General features: G+C 45.5%; 1 protein-coding gene across 6 annotated transcripts in view; it reads left to right on the top strand.

The window, feature by feature from the left end:
• The first annotated feature begins 998 nt into the window (after positions 1 to 998).
• Positions 999 to 19,074, top strand: part of FAM81A (family with sequence similarity 81 member A) — a 77,959-nt gene continuing 59,883 nt past the window's right edge. For 2 of the 6 annotated variants that reach the window (XM_047863934.1, XM_047863928.1), the window contains exon 1: positions 1,780 to 1,849. The gene's annotated coding sequence lies outside the window, so the exon portion shown is untranslated. Of the gene's footprint in view, positions 1,166 to 1,779; positions 1,850 to 19,074 lie in introns of those variants that run through there. The other 4 variants (XM_047863929.1, XM_047863933.1, XM_047863930.1 and 1 more) reach the window with 4 other exon arrangements.

Raw genomic sequence — 19,074 nt, 5'->3', positions numbered from 1 at the left:
GAAATGAGACCAAGAGGACTTGCATGTGCCCATCTGAGATACACGCCTTACACGCTGGAAGGCAACCCAATGGGGACAGGCAAGAAACATTTTGAACCTTTCTCAGGACTCTTGAGGATGGGCTCTGGGTTTGAATGGGCGCTTTCCAATAATACCTGCACACCCTTGCCTTGCAGACATGGTGGCAAAGTTACATATGAAAGTCACTGGGAAACTAAGGGATATTGTTATCACCATGACATAGGATTCAACTCAATATGCATTTACTGATTGCATACCATGTGCCAGGCAGTGGGAATCTAAGGAAGGAAAGAAATTAATCATTGAGACTTTGCAGCCATAAAGGGATGCTGTTAGGTCAGATCTCCGTATCATGGATTTCAAGGCCATGTACTCTCCTTAGCACAATGGCAGTTTCACATGCGTCTGTGATTGTTTCATTACTGCCGCTCAGTCTGTAAGCTCGATGAGAGCAAAGAGCTATGCCTCTCCTCCACCATTGTGTCTCAGAGCTAAGCACAGACTCGTATTTGACAGGCATCTGATAATATTGTTGATTGAATAGATGTTACCATGTATTAACCCTTTGTGTATGTGTGTGTGTGTGTGTGTGTGTGTGTGTGTGTGTTGGGGGGGAGGGGAGTATTATCCTGCTTTATAAGTGTGGAAACAATCATAAAATACCCAAGACCTCACAGAAGTAACTGATGAAGGGAGGATTCCAAACCAGCTCAGCTGACTCCACAACCCAGAATCTTTCTACTGTGTCATGCTCCATTCCCTGGGTTGGAGGGGCTCAGACTGGTGGGAGAGACAGACAGGAATACTTGCACTGGGTAAATACTAGCGACACGAAAGAGAGATGAACCGGAGGCGGTGAGGCGTGTAAAGGTGGAGGTCTTCAACTCTGTTTAAATCCCGCCCACCCAGAGGAAGCGAAACTGAGTGGATCGGCTTGTGCATCCTGCTCAGAGTCCAAATTGAGAGGAAGGGTGACAGAGTTAGGACGCCCCGGCAAAGGAATGAAGGAGAGGGGAGGAGGAAGGGCTGCGAGGAAGGGTGGCAGCAATTCCTTCTTGCGTCGTCTGTTGCGTCGCAACACAATCCTTGGACCCAGCGGGGGGTGTCAAGGTGATTCATGACATGGCACTTGGCAGCCGAGAGGGTTAGTTCACCTGCACAGGTGGGGCGTCAGCGCGCGAGCTGCCTACCAGACGGTGGCCTCATAAAATAGCTTCTCCTCAATCTGGAAGGGGTGGGGGGTGGGGGGAGATAAATAACGCTTTCTTGTGGGAAAGAGGTTTAGCGAATACGGAATGCTAGGGCTCCGAAGAGAATTACAGTGCAGGCACCACGGCTATTATCCTAATCGGGCACCATTTCAACACCTCTCCCTTCAAGTCAACCAGCCCTACAACAGGATTTATTTTCCAATAAGCGAAATCCCCGCCCGCCGACTCCGAGCCGCTTGGATGAGAGCTCTGTGGGAAACAGCAGCGACGAGGAGAGGCTATTTTGGGTGGGGGAACGCGGAGGGAGGAGGGGCGGCGCCGCCAGGCTGGGCGCGGGTGCGCGGGGAAAGCCTCCAGCTCGGGCTGCCACGGCAACCGCGTCCAGGCAACGCGCCCGGAAGCGGCTCGGGCGGCGCGCGGCGGCTCGCGCCCCCCGGGAGCCGCGAACCCGGCCGGGCCGCGCGCCGGGCCAGGCGGCAGGCGCGCGCTGATTGGACGGCGCTCCCCGCGGCGCGGGCCCGCAGCCGGGCGCCCCGCACAGCCCGCGCCAGCGGCCGCCGCACCCAGCCGCGCCGGCGAGGACATGGGCAGCCGCGGCGCGCCGGCCCCCCGCGCCGGTGAGTGCCGCGCCCCGAGGCCCCCCCCCCCCCGCGGGGCGTGCTCCGCGCCCCGGCGGCGGGAGCTCCCTGGGACGGCCGGTGACCTTGGGGCAGCCGCCGGGGAGATCGGCTTGGGGGGCAGAGCGAGAGCTGCGCGTGGCCCATGTGACGTGTTGCCGGCGAGAGGGTTAACTGCATGCTGACGCGAGGGGATGAAGTTGGGCACAGAACGCAAATGGCATTGCATTTTTGCGGGGGCAGGGGGGGAGTTGCGTGCTAGCAAACCAACAGAAGCCGGGAGGGACTGTTGGTGGGAGCTGGGGTGGTGCACAGATTGCCAGGGGGTGGTGGTAAGTCAGCCGTCCCACTAAGAGCTGAGTGACCTTGGACAGGTTAACCTCTCTGCCTCCCCCACCCCTCTCTCATTAAAACGGGCTTGGGCTCTTTGCAGTTCCACAGTGCTGTTGTGCCATTGTACTGTGAGCTGAGAAAGGGCCCCAAAGTATGGTTCTGCGGGTACAGGATGTACAGGACTTAACCATGTTTATTCTGTAAGAGATTTGCATTAATTGGCTCTCAAAGTGGCAAGGAATGTTATCGTTTTATGGAAGATTTTGGACAGAAAGCAGTGGGTGGTCCAGGGAGTGACTTGTCAGGATGCCCAGGTTAAAACCTCTCGGGTGCGCTAAAAGTCATGAACAAAATCAGGGTTAATACTCCCAAGTTGTTCTTTCCTGTAGTTGATCTCATAGGAAACTTTGTATTTGAACAGGTAAAATCAAAACCCAATAGTGGCAGGCAGCAGCAAATTAAGTGAGTCATTTCTTCAGTGTGCACGAGGGGTGTGTGTGTGTGTGTGTGTGTGTGTGTGTGTGTGTGTGTGTGCGCGCGCGCGCGCGCGCACGCGCGTCCCCGGCTGCGCTCGCGCTCTCATCTTAAAGTATGTCCGTGTTAGAAATTATTTCATAGGAGTAACCAGAAATAATGATAGAACCATTTAAATCCCCAAGAGTGCAGTTCCCTGGGAAGCACGGGCAAACATTTGCAGCTTGCTCTTTAAATAGGGAGTTGGGTTTGTGAAAGTAAATATGTTCTTTACTGAGGACCATCCCTAGGATTTGCACGTTGTGTCGGCCTGCCTTCGGGGCCCTGTCACAGAGTGTGTGTATGTGAGGAAGGTACTCCCGAGACCGAGTAGGCTGTGACATCTCTTCTATTTTTAGCATTGGCTGGTGCTAAAAAGATACTCAGGCTCTTTCTTTATTCTCAGTCCATACACTTCCCTCTTCCAAAGGAGAGGGAAGGGAGGAAATGCCCTGTCCCTCTCATGGATCCTTGGGAATGCCCCTTCTGGCTTTCTGCTCCAAAGCTACCCTAAATATTCCGTCCAGTCTGATTTCATCTGTATAAAAATGTGGCTTGGGAAGAAAAACATTTTTGGTGTTAATGAATAAGCTGCTGTGAGCTTGTTTACCTGACGGTTTAATAATCTTTAATGGTTTACATGTTAGAAATCTGATAGCATTCAGATAGAAAAATCCTTACTGCAAGAATTCAGCCAGTAAGCCCTACAAATCCTTTCATGAATCACACTTTGTTACACTTGGAAACCTCATTAACAAACTATTCCACCTTCTCTGTCTGTAGGCCACTGACCTGTATGTCTCCAAAACCTGCCTTTCAGTCTCTTGTTTTCCACATCCTGCAGCCATACTCCTGTATTTTCGTTTTTCTGCAGCTGAGCCCATTTTCGGTCCCTCCCATAGCATCAGAGCCTGAGTGAACAATTTCTCTCAAAACAGCCCTCTCCTGTCACATCCGAGAGGGATTGGATTTCCGGTTTCTCCGTGCCACTTCCAAACCATTAACCCATCACTAACAAAGTCTTCAGTTTAGGAGGCCATTCTGTCTGCTTGTGCCCCGTGCCCTCCTTCTTCTGTTCTGGGTCAGTGCTTGCCAAACCCAGTGGTTCCCCAGAATCACCTGGAGTATTGTGAAAAATGTGGCTCTTGAGACTGCCTCAAACACACCAAATGAGAATGATCAAGACGGGCAAGACCTACAAATCCTTATTTTAAAAACAAACGCAGAAAGAAGAAGGAGGAGGAAGGAGGATGGGGAGAGAAAACAGAGTTCTGTGGGTGATTCTGATGTACACCAAGGTTTGGCAAGCCCTTCGCTTGATGCTACAAAAAAGTGACAGACAGACAAACATGAGCAACCAGCTTGGTTCTCTTCCCTACCTGTCTCTTGCCCGTGACTTTGGGGTTTATGTTGAGACTCTATTAATCCATTGACCTTGAAGTTCCTCAAGGTCTTCAACAGCAATTCCCCCGGCCTTAATTTCCACTTTATTTAAACCACTCACATTTTGCACTTGTCTAGTCTTGGGCATTTCTTCCTCCTTCAAAATCTGGACTTCAACTTGGACTTCAGCCCATTCAACTGATTCTTTCCACTTACTGCACAGGATTTTAGCCATTATTGAGGACTCTGGTTCCTTAATTGCTTGCTGTTCCAATTCCTTTATGGCTCCATTTCTCCAGTTGGAGTCTATATGTTGCCAGCCATTTCAGTTCTGTCTCGAATCCTGGAATCTTTATTCTTAACATATTGGGCTTCTCATATTCCAGTCCTCAATCCAAAATCACCCTCATTATCTACTTTTTCTTCTCCCAGCCTGCCAAGTTCTCCAGGAGAAAGTCACAAAGACCTATGGACCGGTTCCACTGCAAATTTATGCTGGCTCTAATTTCACCTAGGTCCTGCTTTTCTATGAAGAAAAAAAAATCCATCTCTTATTAACTCTTGACCGCATTCCTTTAGAGGTTGTGCCAGATTTTCCCATTCCTTAAACTTCCAGTCAGTTTCCTTTCAGGAGATAGCCTTTTTTCACTAACAAGATCAACGATGTACATGCCCTGGGTTAGTGCCCTGTACCTCAATATAAGCTCCCACTGTACCCATCCTGCCACCCCAAGCATTTTTCTTTACCCATCTTTGTTCTTCTTTATTTCCTCTTTCTCCGAGGGGGGAAAATGTCTACAAGTCTCCTCCTCAAGATTAACTCACATACACTCCACACACTGCATTTTCTGGACTTTTTCCCCTGCCTTCTTGCCTCATGTGGAAACTTGCTCCATTTGTTACTCCCTTTCTTCAGTTTCTTGGGCCCCTCCTTGCTCTGCCCAGCCTTCATCCAAGCATATAATCAGGTCATCCTCCTCATACCAAAAGAAGCTGTGCTGGAGTCCCAGCTCTGTCCTATTAGAACTTTCTGCGATGATGGAAATATTTTGTATCTGTGTTGTCCAGTATGGTAGTCACTGAGCATATGAAATATGGCTAGTGTGACCGAGGAACTCAATTTCTAGTTTTTGTTAATTTTAAATTAATTTAAAGAACACACGGAGCGATGGCTGCTGTATCTGGCAGGATAGTTGTGCGCCCTGCTGCTGTGTTAAACGATCCTACGGGCTTCCCTCCTTTGACTGCCCGCTCACTGGTCTGGCCCCACCCTCACCTTTGTGCTGAAACTGCTTTGTCGTAGGGCTCCCGCAGAGGTGTCCTGGTTGCAGAGCTGAGGCCTTTACTCTGTCTTTCCCTCCTTGATCTGCCCTGCTGTCTGCTACCCAGATCTTTCTTTCTTTCCTTGTCTCCATGTCACTGGTTATCCACGTGCAACTCGAACCTCTTTTGTCTCCTGTTTCCTCCTGATTTCTGAATGTAGGATTTTTTTTTAATGTTTATTTATTTTTGAGAGAGACAGCGCGAGCAGAGGAGGGGCAGAGGGAGACACACACACACACACACACACACACACACACACACACAGAATCTGAAGCAGGGTCCGGGCTGTGATCTGTCAGCACAGAGCCTGAGACAGGGCTTGAACCCACAGACTGCGAGATCATGACCTGAGCTGAAGTCAGAGGCTTAACCGACTGAGCCACCCAGGTGCCCCTGAATGTGAGATTCTGTCGGGTCCTGTTCTTGGCCGTTTTCTCTTCCTCTGCTGGCCTCCTGCCTTCTCTCTCTCCCAGAGTCAACTCCCCTCAGAGCCTATGTTAGTTGTCAATGGGTGGTTGCCCTGTGCTTTACTGGGCACCACGATTCACTCGTATCCTGACTCGTATCCTGTCATTTTGTCCTCGCTCCGCCTCTGTGAGGCAGATACTCCTATCGTTCCTGTTAATATAGGTGGAGAACTTGAAGCAGAGAGAAATGAGAATAACCGAAGTAAGTGACTGGTTGTGAAGGAACAGACCTGAGAGAGGAATTCTGGCAATCTGACCTTAGAGCCTGCTCTGACTGGGCTTTCCCAAGGCCCTCCAGCAGTCTTCAAATCTGCATTTCTAGTCTGCCTTCTCCCAAATTCCATTTGGAATCTGATACCCAGAAGCCCGGCTATTTTGTCTGTAGCTTCCTTAATCAGTTCCCCCTCTTTCACTTTTTATTTACAGAAAAGTTGCAAGAATAATTTAAATAATTCCCATCTTTAATTCAGATTCCATAAATATTAACTGTTGGCCACACTTGCTGTATCCTCTTCTTTCTCATTCTCTGTATATGCACATATGCATGCACGCACACATGCTCACATACATATGTCGTGGTTTTTTCAGAACCATTTCAGAGTTAAGTTGTAGACTTGATGCCCGTGTACCTACCTCCCCCAGTACTTCAGTGTGTATTTCCAAAAAGAACGAGGACATTTTCTTGTACAATAAGCATAATACTCAATGATTATTAAGACATTATCATTGATTCTGTACTGTTATCTAATCTATAAACTTTACTCAAATGTCACCAATAGCTCTAATAATGTCTTTATAGTAAAAGAGGAGGGAAAAAAAATCTTTTCCTATGTTAGTTGTCATGCCTCTTTATTATTTTTTTAATTGTTTATTTTTGAGAGAGAGAGAGCAGGGGAAGGGCAGAGAGAGAGAGAGGAAGAGGATCCAAAGCAGACTCTGAGCTGACAGCACAGAGCCTGATATGGGGCTCGAACTCACAAACCGTGAGATCATGACCTGAGCCAAAGTCAGAAGCCTAACTGACTAAGCCACCTGGGTCCCCTGCCCCCCCACGCCTCTTTAATTTCCTTTCATCCGGATGGTTCCTCACTTCTTTGTCTTTCATGACCTTGACCTTGACGCTTTGGAAGGGTACAGGCAGTTATTTTGTAGAGTATCCTTTAACTTGGGTTTGCCTGGTGTTTCTCATGATGGATTTAGGGAGGCACCCATGAGACGACAGTGTGCCCTTCTCAGTGCATTCCTTCATGATTTCCATGCCTGTCACCATCCTCTGTAACCTGCTCTTGAGCGCTGGGGTTTTCCTAACTTTTCTCCCGTTCTCCACACTCCCACATCCAGGTGGTCATTGAGTGAGTGGTGGGGTGCTCCCTGCAGTCTCCCTCAGTTCATCACTTCCTTTCTGTTCCTACTGCCTCTCTCTTATTTTGGGAGTCGGCGCCTCTGCTCGCCATCCCGGCGACCCTCCTAGCTTTTGCTTCCGCTGCGAACCAACAGAACCCACGTGCCAGGAGTTTTCAGTAGTCAGTGCTTCCTCTGCTTTGCCCTCCCTCTACCCTTGCGGATGCCGCCCTGTGTGTCCTTAACTCATCCCTTTGAGTGTCCGGCTCAAATGCTATACCTGACGGCCCGGGTCACATCCGTCCTGCCTTCTGCGTAGAAGCAACGCCTGGTGTGTACCACTTACGTGGCGTGTACCAGCTTCTCTACTCTTGCGTGGCGGCCTGTTCTCTTTCCCTGTTGAATTGAAGCTTCTGAGCGTGGGGGCTGTGTCTTGCTCAGCATTGTGGAGGCTCAGTGAGTATTTGCTGACTGGATGAATTTACTTGATTAAAATCCTTTAGAAAAATGCTCAGGATGATCTTAGAGTTGTCTGCTAGCCTCTGGTACGTGCTGGTGGGTGTGAGCGAGACCCCATGCCTCACTCCAAGAGTCAGGTAGATGTGGGTTCAAAATCGGGCCTTTTACGAAGCGATGGATGATTTGAAAAGGTGCTTCCATGTTGTAAGTGGGATAAGTAATTTTCCCCTGATGACACCTTAACTTTGGGTATATGCGTCAAGACAAAGACATGGCATATCTGATTTAAAAAAAAAAAAGACTAGAGAAACCTAACATAGCATATTAAAAATGGCCCATCTAGTTCTTCACACCCCAAATGAGCAGCTGCGTGTGTGAGGAGTAGTTTCTCGGGCTCACATCCTGCCTTGGAGCCCTCGGACCACCTGTTTCTCTCCTCTTCATTGTCTAGCCGCCTCTCCTCCTCTGCTTACCCGTTGGCACTGCCTCTCTGCCTTCACTCTTGCCCCTCTTCTCCCTTGTCTCTCTTCCTGCCTGTTCCCTTCTCTTAACAACTCTTCTGCTTTCAGCCCTCTCTCTGTATGGATTATTCTTCTTTTTGGCTTATTGGATATGGTTTTATGTTCCATGCATTTTTAATATAAAAACAGGTGAAAAGAGATAAACAGGTTTTGTTTGTTTGTTTGTTTGTTTTACTACTTGCTGGTCTTCTATTGATCCCCCCCTCACCCCCCATGGCTCAGTGGTTCTTGGTATTTTAAGAACATTGTTACCAGTTACAATAAAGCGGTTCATTGAGTCACTCATTGAGTTACCTTTTTGGTACACCAGGAACGGTTACTGGGAATGTGCTGGTTGACAGACATCAAAAGGCCTGAATTTTTCAGTCTCTGTTAAAGCAAGATTGGCATTTAAAGTCAGTAATCAGATTTTATGGTGGTGAGTTGTTGGGATTGTTGGAAAGACATTATTCCTCCTCAAGGCGTGCCTGCGCTTGCTGGCTGGTGGTCAGCTTTTTTCTCATTCTTAAGAGAATGCTTTTGTGCAGATGACATCTTCTCTGGATAAAGTAGCTACAGAAGTGAAGGCAAGAGATTCTGTTGCTTAGCTGAGTGGGGCTTACATACAAAGCGTGTTTATGTGGGAGAGAATGTGTGGGGGTTGCTTTCACATTATGGAATTCTTAAAATTGTTTAACCGGGAAGATGTTATTCAGAAACCTCTGGTGCTTTCAGCTTGTTTTTTGTTTATTTCAGATTTCTTTTTTCCTCATTTTTAATTATCTCTGGAAGAGCTCAGGAGTCCTCCCCTGCCCTCTCTAAAATAGTTATAAAATTAATGCATTGAACTCAAGCTGTTACTCCAAATAAAAGAGTCTCTCACCGACTCCTGTGTTCAGCAGATACGTCCAGCCCCCTCCCACTGTGTATGAGAAAAAGGGCAGAAGCTGGAGGCTGGATCTTTCTTCCGTGGCCAGATGCATAGCTTTTCAGTCAGAGATGCATATAGGCTAGAACCCAGAAGTCACAACTTGCATTCTGTCTACACAAGTGTACAAAGTCATGCCTTCCTCTCCATGGTGCATCTGGGTGTGTAGGTAATTTAGTAGGTAGAAAGTTTACACCAGCTTTTAGTAATATTTTTTCTGTTCTAGCTGTTGCATTTGGCAGATTCCCTTTTTAGCATTTGGTAATGTGTCTTCTCTAATGCTAAAAAGAAAAGTTGCCAAATATAGCTGTTGATCATAATAAAACACCCTAAAAGTAATATTAAGACACTTCTTTGTGGTATAGGTACATGCATGTATCTGTGCCTGTGCACACTGTAGGGCAACCTGAAGCAGTCAGCCAGGCTTACAGCTCGAAAGGGACCTTGAGTCAGCAATCGATATGTCATCGGGGCACAGCAACTCAATAATTGAAATGATGGGCCTTACCAAATTAGAAAAACAAACAAGTGAACAGATATTTATGAGTGTCTGTGAAGAGGTGCTGTGTTGGGCTTCCTGAGGGTTCCAGAATCATTTGGCAGGATGTCCCTGCTGCCCCAAAGTAGCTCAGTTGGGGAGACATAATCCCTGAAAAGTTCAACTAACAATAGAAGATTTAAATAGTATTTCAAAATAGCTGTTATTAATAGACAGGAACAGAAACCAATCTGTTTTTGCAATGTTTCTCCTAAAAATGTTCACATTGTTCTGAAGTATAGAGAATGGATTAAAGTCACGTCGGTGGCTATTCCTTGGGTTCTGGGGGTTCAGATGATTCCAGTCCATTTGTGAATCCATCCGGACCTGACAGAGGCCACATGTATGTTGCAGATTTACTGGATCTCTTCAGTTCTGTAGCAATCCCTGTCCTTTCTAGCAGCCACCATAAATGGTTTGAGCATTTTAAAGTTTTTTGTTTTGTTTTGGTTTTGGTTTTTTTATGGTTCAGAAATACAGCCATTCTTCACCTTTCTACGTTCAACAGAATTCTTCTTGTGAATTGTGATAGAGTGGAAGGGAAAGAAAATAAGTCTTGCAAAGTGGAATCAAGGCCATTTCATAAAAGGCATTAGCAATAGTTGCCTTGGGACCTGCGGAGGGACTCACGCTATCTCTGGAATCTAAGATTTTTGGAATGCTGTGCTGCTAGCTCCCACCAATGGCAGCCACTGGACCTGGACACAATGCCTGATTGCCTACGTGAGGACAATCCAGGGCCTTGAGGAGGGCTTCAGTGAGGGCACTGGGCTCAGGCCTCATTATGTACACAGGAGAGAATGGGGCTTGGGTAACAATTCACAGCAAACTGGGAGTTGTTTGATGAGTGTAGAGTTTCAGTTCTGGAAGATGAAAAAGTTCTAGAGGTCTGTTTTTTTTGTTTTTTAGTGTGTGTGTGTGCGTGTTTTAAGTTTATTCATTTTTGAGAGAGAGAGAGAGAGAGAGCAGAGAGGAAGACAGAGGATCCCAAGCAGGCTCTGCGCTCACACTCAGGGCTCTAACTCACAAACTGTGAGACCATGACCTGAGCTGAAATCAAGAGTCGGACACGTAACCAGCTGAGCCACTCAGGTGCCCCTAGAGATCTGTTACACAACAGTGTGCATAAAGTTAACACTATGGTACTGCACATTTAAATTTTTTAAAGATGACAAATCTTGGGTTACGTGTTTTTAACCACAGTAAAAACAAAAAACAAAACAAAAAACCTCCAGCAAACTTATTTTTCTGAACCTTGGAATATCTGTTAAACCCAGAATCAGGCTTGTCTCTTGGTTTTGATGACTGTAAATGGACAATTTCTGATTTTTTTGTTTTATTTTCTCTCTTTTGTTCATTCTTTTATTCCAGAAGTTGTTATTTAAACTTTTGTCACTGTGAAAATAGTGTACTTATTAAAGTGTTTTGAAAATAAGGAAAAGTAGAATATTATTTTGTATTTTAGAGAGAGAAAGGGTGCACAAACGTACCCAATGTCACTATTTATATTTTGGCTTGTTTCTTTACATTGTTTTAGAAAGTTTTTTTTTTTAATGTTTATTTTGAGAAAGAGAGAGAGAACACACGTGCAGGGTGTGGAGGGGCAGAGAGAGAGGGAGAGAGAGAATCCCAGACAGACTCTACATGGTCAGTGCAGAGCCCGATGCATTGCTTGAACCCACAAACAGTGAGATCATGACCTGTGCCAAGATCAAGAGTCAGATGCTCAACCAGGCACCCCTACATTGTTTTAAAAAATATTATTACTTTTAGTACTGAAGCCCTGCCACACTCCCCTCAGGACAGGTGAGGGATTTCTGGGTTGCTGGGGTAATGTAGAATTGGAAAGAAATGTGAAGGTATGTCAGGGAAGATTCACTTGCCCTTGACCTAAGGTATCCAGAAAGGCACATTTTGGTGGGAGGATACCCAGTGTCTTAGGGGCTGTGTTGGGGGGTGGGGAGATGTTATAACATCCCCTTCTTTGGTGACTTACCCAAATTTCTTCTGGATGTATCTTATAACCATAATGCCATTTCCATCCCCCAAAGTGCTAGCCTAGTACATTTCTTGCAAGGATGGCTCATCTATCTGTTCTCCAAAACTCCGTCCAGTTTAGGGAGAGGGGAGCTGTCTACTAAGAAGAAGACAGGGCATGCTTACTTGTGCGGTTTCATTTTCTTTGCACATAACTTGGAGGCACTCCTTCAATCTGAGCCCTGTGGTTAATTTGTGGAAACCTCCTGCCATTATCAGTGGTTTTTCTTTGGCTTTCTTTATCAATCTAATATTTTGGCTTTGAAATTAGTTGCACAACTATCTTCCTCCTCTTTGTACTGAAAACAAATGATTTACCCAAACACCAGCTATTCGCATCCCAGAACAATGCCAGCAACTTGGCACAGGGTGGATTGGGGCAGTGGTATTAAACGTAGCTGCAAGTCAAGGAAGTGTCCACTCATAGAAGCAGAGTCCCGTGGTCGGTCGGGTAGGAGAGGGGAGGAAGGCAGAGAAGGATGGCCTCTGCACACAGTGGGGTGGTGGTTGTCGTGCCCTTGACTGCTCTACCCACCTCCACAGGCCCAGGGTCTGGTGAGCTCCTCATCTTGGGGAGGAGGAGGAGAAAGAGGGGTAGAACTTAAAAATATGAAGGTCCTTTAAACTCAAGTTAAAATGTTTCTACCATCTAAATTGTGGTGCAATGGAGCCAACTTGTGGTTTCAGGCCCTGTTTATGGTTTTATATAGTATTATAAATCCTTTTTCAAATCTTGTTCTTTTAACAAAAGTAACATTATAGCTAGCATATAAATATTTTCCATGTTACTTCATAGTCTTTATAACCATTATTTTTTTATTATTTAAAAGTCCAAGTTTTTTGTTATTATTATTTATTTTAGAGAGAGAGGGCAGGCACACAAATGGGGGAGAGGGGCAGAGGGAGAGAGAGAGAGAGAGAGAGAGAGAGAGAGAGAGAGAGAGAGAGAATCCCAGGTAGGCTCCATGCTCAGTACAGAGCCTGACACAGGGCTTGATCCCACGACCCTGAGACTGAGCCACCCAGGCGCCCTAAGCAACCATTATTTTAAATAACTATTGATATGTTCTTGTGTGGATTTGCCATGTTTTAATTAACTACTGTTTTACTGTTGGACATTTAACCAATAGCCATCTATAGAAACACTAACATTTAGATACGATCACATACCAAGTATGGATAAAATGCTTTAGGGCTAGAGATTTGATAAAGATTAGTTACTGTTCTAATTTCATGGTCCTCAGAATGTCTAGGGCAAGATTGCATTCTGTGCATGTACTGAAGAGACTAACACTAGGGCTTCCTTCCATCTCGTGGTCTTTACATGTTTGTTTTTAAGCGGGGGTGGGAAGAAGTTATTTTCTTTTTTTAATGATACAACGAAAAATTAAGTTTAAGAAGTAAAACATCAAAAACAATCATATATTTAGTTAAAGCCCTTTGTATCCCTGTGTCTGATCCCCTCTTTCTCTCACTCAGTGACAAATAGGACTCTGACTTGGTGTCTGCCATTTCCATGCTCATCTTTAGATATAGATTCAGCATATTATTTGGCATATTTTAAATCTTTTAAAAATTTTTTTTTTCAACGTTTATTTATTTTTGGGACAGAGAGAGACAGAGCATGAACGGGGGAGGGGCAGAGAGAGAGGGAGACACAGAATCCGAAACAGGCTCCAGGATCTGAGCCATCAGCCCTGAGCCTGACGCGGGGCTCGAACTCACGGACCGCGAGATCGTGACCTGGCTGAAGTCGGACGCTTAACCAACTGCGCCACCCAGGCGCCCCGGCATATTTTAAATCTTTATAAAAAGGTCTTCATGGGGGCACCTGGGTGGCTCAGTCGGTTGAGCGTTGGACCAGCTCAGGTCATGATCTCGCAGTTTGTGGGTTCGAGCCCCGCGTTGGGCTTTGTACTGACAGCTCAGAGCCTGGAGCATGCTTCAGATTCTGTGTCTCCCCTTCTCTCTGCCCCTCCCATGCTCATGCTCTGTCTCTCTTTGTCTCTCAATAATAAATAAATGTTAAAAAAATTTTCTTTTAATAAAAAAAAAAAAGGGTCCCCATGCTGTCCATATCCTTCTTCAGCTGGTCTTTTTGCTTAATATATTTGTGAGATTCATTCACACTGGGACGTGTAATTCTAACCCACTTATTTCCACAACTGGTGGTTCTTCCATTGCATGAATGTGTCATGGTTTATTCATCCCTTTGCCTAATGATGGGTGTTCAATCCACTTCCCCCACCCCCACCACCTACTTTTTTGCTCTTAGAAACAATGCTACCTTAAGTAGTCTTGTTAGTGTCTCTTTTTGAACATGCTTGAGAAGTTTCTGAGGTATTTCTTAGCAGTGGAATCATCAGGTCATGGAGTTTGTGCATCGTCAGCTTTACTAGATGTTGAAGATTGCTTTCCAGAGTGGTGGTACTGATTCACACTCCCATTTGCTATTCCTGTTTGTTTCATATATATTCCTGTCATTACTGGATCTTGCCACACTTGAGTTTTGCCAATATGATGGGGTGAAATGGTATCCCTTGTGATTTTATCTATTATGGCCAATTAGATTTATTTTATAATTTGCTTCCATTGGCCAGCACAGAGCCAATGTTATGAAAAAACTTGTTAAAGTTCTTGTTCTTCATTGTTTTTTTGAGATTTTATTTATTTATTTGTTTGTTTGTTTGTTTGTTTATTTTTAAGTCTGCTCCATAGGCAGAGTGGAGCCCAACATGGGGCTTGAACTGACAACCCTCAGATCAAGACCTGAGCTGAGATCAAGTGTCAGATGCTTAACAAACTGAGCCACCTAGGCGCCCCTTTTTGAGATTTTTTTAAAGCAAAGCAACCAGTTAGGAATTTATTAAATGACTTAAAAGGTGGATTATAAAATAAATAAATCTCTTCCCAGCGAGGAGAACCACACCCCGTGTGATTTGGTATCAGAATCCTGGGTGACTGCAGTTGCGGACTGAGTACAGGTGACTGCCGCTTGACTGGTCTCTGCTGTGTTCTGTTGGTCAGGAGCAAGTCACAGGCCCCGCCATACTCAAGGAGAGGGGATCACACAAATACAGACTTCAAGAGGCAGGGATCTTGGGGGCTACCTCACACATTAGTCTGTTCCCCACAATAGGTACCAGGTGGTGCTCATCAGCTGTTTCAGGTTTAGATGTTCAGCTCTGCTACAGCAGTCAGAGACCATCCGATTTCAGGAGACAGACTTTGGTTCCCAGCGCCACGAGAAGAGTAGCTGACAGCGGGGCTCATGCTGCTTCCTGCACGTTCTCCTTTTACACACATCCACATGGGAAGCTAAATGATGTGTGTGGTTGAGTGTGGGCTCAGGGCAAGAAGAGTGAGCAGGAATATCTCAGTGGCTGATGTCATTGGGCCATGAGAACTTAAAACATCCCTCAGCGTTATAGAACTCTTCCTGCTGCTGCAGATTCTTAGGTTGTTGGGATCAGTGATGAATTTTGCCTCTTCAACACTCCGCTTTTACTAGATATGCAATGTACACTATCCCCCTTTATGGTCACACATTCATTCTCTGGTCAGGATATAATTCGGTTGATTAAATTCAACATTATGAGATGTCTTCATTTCTGTCATCTGACCTTGAGATTTGTCCGTCTAGCAAACAGTTCATCAGCTGTGTGCCAGGTGCTTGGGATACTGTGGACAATACAGCTCCTCATGGAGCCCACAGTATAGAGCCAGAGACTAACACTGAACTAGTAATCACAAGTGTGAGGACTGTTTGCCCTGTTTTAGTTGTGAGTTATCAGCAGTGTCTTGGATTGTTCTCACAGATCCACTGATTTTCTCCCTTCTTGATTCTTTAGATTTTATTGTCTGAGTCTCACCTCAACCTGTTTTTAAAGTAGCTTGCACTCTGCCCCACTGACTTTTATACTACCTACGTCATTTCATAAAACAAAGGAAAGGAAAATAAGAGACCAAAAAGTTGAACTGAATCATGATTTAAAATAACATTTCAAGGGCACCTGGGTGGCTCAGTTGGTTAAGCGTTGGACTCTTGGTTTTGGCTCAGGTCATGATTTCATGGTTTTGTGAGTTCGAGCCCGGCATTGGGCTCTGTACTGATTGCTCAGAGCCTGCTTGGGATTCTCTCTCTCCCTCCATCCCTCTCTCTCTGTGCCCCTACCCTGCTTATGTTGTCTCTGTCTCTCTCAAAAATAAATAAATAAATTAAAAAATATATATAACTTTTCAGGGGTGCTTGGGTGGCTTAGTTGGTTCATGTCTGGCTCTTGATTTTGGTTCAGGTCATGATCCCAGAGTCACAGATCCAGCCCCATGTCTGGCTCTGCACTAAGTTTGGAGCCTGCTTAAGATTCTCTCTCTCTCTCTCTCTCTCTCTCTCTCTCTCTATCTCTATCTCTCCCTCCCCCCACCCCCCCCGTGCCCCTCCCTGACTTGACTCACATGTGGGCAGTGAGTGCTGTCTTTAAAATTAAAAAAAAAAAATTAAAAAAAAATAGTAAAGTGATACATTAACATCAGCAATTTCTGAGTGGTGGTTTTCACTTTATGCCTTTCTGTAGACCTTAAATTTTAATAGTCACAAAAAGCATTTTTCAGTTTAAGAAAAGGTGTTTTTTAAAATGTTTCAAATTTCTCCATATGAAATATGTGTATTGCAAACTGTTCTTTTCACATATGTGCCCTGGTTCAGAAAACACAAGTGACAGCATTGCTTCAGTCCAGCTGTAACCTCAGCACATGGTGGGGCCTGGAGGAATAGCATTGGCCAAATGAAAGAATTATAGCAGCTGCCTAATCATTTCCCCACTAGCCCCACATAGTAAACAATATCATATCTCCCTCCTTAAACAAATGAGTACTATTTGCTGAGCCATTTATATAAAGTTTTATTTTTAGCAATGGATGTATTTTCTATCAGATGTGCGTCAGCCAGGGAAGGGAAAGGAACCAGCCCTTACTGGAAGCGCATTCGGTGCCCTAAGGCCAGACCGCATTCTGGATTCCCCATAATCCTTCAGTGGTTAATGCCTGGGGAGGAAGAGGAGGAGGCCCTAGGTTCCCTGCTCTGTTCTTTCCTGGCCACGTATGGTTGGGCCACTTGCTGAACATTTCTGTTTCCTTTGGTTAAATGGCGATAAGCACAGCCCCTTCACCGATTCTGAGGATGAATTCAACTAATGCACATAAATGTGCTCCAGGAGTGCCTGATATGGGTAAACACTTGGTGAGAATGAGCAGCTATTCTTTATGAGGTCGCTGGCCCAACAAGGTAAGGCCAGCCTGCTAAGATCGTATTGTTAGCGGAGAAGCCAGGATTCAAATAAGGGTTTTTCTGACCTCGGTGCCCATGCTTTCCACGCTAGAGAATTTTGTCCGCGGTTGCACGAAGCAGAAGGAGGGAAGTATAGGCAGTGGGGGGAAGGAAAATGAGCAGCGAGAATGGGGAGTTAAGGAAAAGGAAAGGGCCAAGGAAATTGCAGGGAGAGCCCTGAGGGGTAAAAAAGGAAAAGAAAGTGGAGAAAACCCAGGCAGAGCGGGGCCAGGAGAAGAGTGGGAATAGTAAGGAAGGAAGAAGCTCCTCCCCCAGGCCCCGCCCTTCCGGGCTGAGTTCTGGTCCAAGGGACCTCTCCCTTCTCTAAACCCTCCACCCCTCTGTAGCTTGCCTTTCCCAGTCCCAGCCCTGGCGCAGCCGCGCTGCCCGTCCCCACACTGCCCCAGGACAAAGTCTCAGGCCCTGAGGTGGGTTAGAGCTCTCCTCCCTCCTACCCGTCTTTCTAGACACACCTTCCGCTGTTCTCTGCTCTCTATCCTTTCCCTGTGTTTTTAACTATAAGAAAATAGGCTTTCCCCCCTACCACCAGATTACAACCCCTTAATTCATACATGCTTGGCCTATTTTTAAAAAAAATTGTGACACGCTGCACTTCAGTGCTGTATTTTAATAGTAAACTGAAAAACTAAATATTTTTATAATTAGAATTTAATTTTTCAGTAAAACCTGTCATTTTAACTTATAAAAATCATATATCATTTTACATTAAGTGATACTGTAGGGATTTCTACCCAATAAGAATCCTTGTAATCCCAAATAATTTTTGGTTTAGATAATAGCGTTTCCCTTTACTCTTGTGTGAACAACCAAATGGTATAGTTATACTGCATATTTGGAGCGTTGCGATTTTACTTTCACTTTTTCTTTTTTTTTTCTTGTTTATTATTATTTTATTTTTAGAGAAAGAGTGTGAGTTGGGGGAGAGGGGCAGAGGGAGGAGGAGAGAGAGAGAGAGAGAGAGAGAGAGAGAGAGAGAGAGAGAGAGAGAGAATCTAAAGCAGGCTCCATGCTGAGCATGGAGCCTGATGTGGGGCTGGATCCCATGACCCTGGGACGACGATCTGAGCAGAAATCAAGAGTCAGGGGGCGCCTGGGTGGCTCAATCGGTTAAGCGGCTGACTTCAGCTCAGGTAGTGATCTCACAGTGTGTGGGTTCGAGCCCCGCATCGGGCTCTGTGCTGACGGCTCAGAGCCCGGAGCCTGCTTCGGATTCTGTGTCTCCCTCTCTCTCTGCCCCTCCCCTGCTCACACTCTGTCTCTCTCTGTCTCTCAAAAAATGAATAAACATTAAAAAAATTAAAAAAAAAGAAATCAACAGTCAGATGCTCAACCGACTGAGCCCCTCAGGTGCCCCTGATTTTATGTTTTCTTATTTCTTTCACTTCTTTTTCTCTCTTGTTTATCTACCTACCCCTTCCCCTAATTTCCCCAAGTTTTTTAAACTCATACTGGAGATTAATATTATTACAGCAAAACACAGCACAGTCAGAGCAGTATACAACCCGGATCTGCCCAATAATGTTGTAGACCCACTTGTGATGCTGGAGTTCAGATTTATAAATGTGCAGAAACTGATGACCACAGGCAGATAAGCCAGGATTGACAATGGGAAGATCTGGGAATGATCTTTGGGAAGTTATTTAACCCTGTGACTTACTTAATTTTAATCTTTATTCATTTGCAATATAGATCCCATTGTTCTGGCAAAGGATCGTGATACTAACCAACCAAGAAAACTAACATAAACCAATTCCTACCATATGCCATGCAGAGGGCACCAGTTCTGAACGGACCTCAGTGTGTGTTGTGAATTCATGCCATGTGACATTTCCCGTTGTAGAGAGTGCATAGTGCTTGGTAATAGGTTTATTCTGAAAAGCAATCTTAGACAATGAGTGGTGGATAGACTCTTTTTTTCAGAAATGTGGCTGGGTTTCTGTGGCTCAGGCAGGATAATTCCAGAGGGATGAAATGACCTTCAGAAAAGGAGATTCCAAAAGTCTCCATTTATTTGCAAATAATTATATGAAGTGGCTGTTTGGGATGCAGTCTCAGG

This window comes from Prionailurus viverrinus, chromosome B3, assembly GCF_022837055.1.
Source record: "Prionailurus viverrinus isolate Anna chromosome B3, UM_Priviv_1.0, whole genome shotgun sequence".
Lineage (NCBI taxonomy): Eukaryota > Metazoa > Chordata > Mammalia > Carnivora > Felidae > Prionailurus > Prionailurus viverrinus.
This window is presented reverse-complemented; position numbering and strand designations above follow the sequence as displayed.